Below are 2,269 nucleotides of genomic sequence, written 5' to 3' on the forward strand. Positions count from 1 at the left end.
ACTCAGGCAACTGACACAGACACCCAGTGAACAGACACAGACACAGACACCCACAGCGTTAACCTTATAAGTACCCTGACAGAGAAAAAAATGTAATAAATATGTCTGCTTGACTTCAGTCCAGCTCGCCAAAACCTTAGTTTGAACGTTCAGAGTCGTCTTAGAGACAGGCACCACAAACACACACACTGCTCCTGCCGTACCCCAAGGGACAGGAAATATCTGATGTTGTGGGTCACAAGATTATACAGCCCTAGCCCTAACCCTTAACTCTAGTCCTGACCCCAGCCCTAACCTTGATCCCTGACCCTGACCCTAACCCTGATCCTAAATCTAACCTTACATTTACCCTTACACTAGCCCTGACTCTGACCCTAGCCATAACCCTTAACCATAACCCATGACTCTTAACACTTTCAACAGTTTCAGTATGAACCCCAACTCTGGTAAATGTTCTGTAAAGTGATAGAATGAGATGATACTTGATCGTGACACTAGAGGGCGACGTTTAGTTAAAGATGGGTTTCTGAGTGGCTCGGTTTCACCAGAGACAGGAACACTATCGGGCCCACCTTTCAAACAACAGGAAGTGCCTTTTGTTAGCTGAGGGATTAGAGAAGGAGAGGAGAGAAAATGAGAGGAGGGGAGAGGGGGAGATAAGAGAGGAGAGGAGATTTTCTTCGCACACTGGCTCCCTAGCTCGCATCAGATTGAAGACCCTGGTGCTTGCCTACTCGCTCCTCCACCTCTGCGGGCTGACTGGCTCCACCACCTTTACACCAACGTGGCAGTCACGCTGCCTGGTCACGTCTCTTCTCTATAATGGCTCCCCGCTGGTGGAATGAGCTTCCCACGCCTGTCAGAACTGCAGAGTCACTCCCTATCTTCCGTCGGAGACTGAAGACCTCTATCTCTTCAGGCTACACCTTAACTGCTCCTCCTGAGACAGACAGATCTACTACCCCTCTGCAATGTGTCCTCAGAGACACCTGCCCCCGCCCCCCCCCCTTTACTGTTTCTCCTGAGATTTCTACTACCCACTTGTACTGTTTCTCCAGTGTAAAAAAAAAAGAAGTTATTCTTCTAGCGCGATGACTGCCAATGGCCTCTGACCTGAGCTAGATACATTTTCCTGCTACAACTGGTGGATTGATGATTCATTTACTTAGTCAAATGTATTGATTGTAAGTCGCTTTGGAATAAGGTGTCTGCTAAATGCCAAAAATGTAAATGTAAAATGTCCTAAACCTTGTAAACTGAATATCCTCCCATATTCCCATATTCATATATAACTATAACATGAATATGTTTGGGTAAAGAGCTAAAATAATACAAATTATGTCAGAGTCCAAATATATATGAACCTAGTATGTACGTAAGTTATTTCTGTATTTCAGAAATGTACTGAAATAGAATTTTTGCTTCCTAAGACACTGTAAGTACTGGTATGTATGTTTATGTGTGTGTGCATGTGTGCGTGCGTGCATGTGTGTGTGCGAATGAACAGAGAGATGCAAATAATTAGTGACACTTGTTTGTGGTTTCTGACAAGCCATCTGTCCTGATGCCTTTCTCTCTTTCAACAAGCAAGCAATTAAAACTAGTTCTTTTCCTCCTCTCCTCTCTCCTACCCTCCCCTCTCCTCCCCTCCCCTCTCCTCCCCTCCCCTCCCCTCTCCTCCCCTCCCCTCTCCTCCCTGTGTTGCTGCCTGACTTCCTGATGTCCATGGCTGCTGTTGTCTCTTGTCACATTCACATTTCTCACAGAATAACTAAAGACATTGCACACATCCACGCTGGATGGAAGAGAGAGAGAGAGAGAAAGAGAGAGAGAGAGATAGAGATGTTGTCTTTACTTTCTGATTGATTGTTACCTGTATATCTTGTGATTGTTTTTGATGCTTTGGCAATGTAAACATGTGTTTGTTCACGCCAATCAAGCCAAATACATGTAATTGAAATAGAGAGAGAAAGAGAGAGAGAGAGAGAGAGAGAGAGAGAGAGAGAGAGAGAGAGAGAGAGAGAGAGAGAGAGAGAGAGAGAGATGATGTTTGAATGAAATGAGGGAAACTTTCCGGATCCTTCTCTTTGACAGTCATCTGTCCCTGTCACACACACACACACACACACACACACACACACACACACACACACATCTGTGATCCACTGACAGTCCCAGGCTCTGGTACGGTGCAGCAGAGATAGGAAGTACCCAATTAACGTCTCACACAAAGGAACGCTAACTGTCATTCCTTCTCCTTCTTCTCCTC

Source organism: Nansenia antarctica (assembly GCF_963989245.1).
Source record: "Nansenia antarctica genome assembly, chromosome: 3".
Classification (NCBI taxonomy): Eukaryota; Metazoa; Chordata; class Actinopteri; order Argentiniformes; family Microstomatidae; genus Nansenia; species Nansenia antarctica.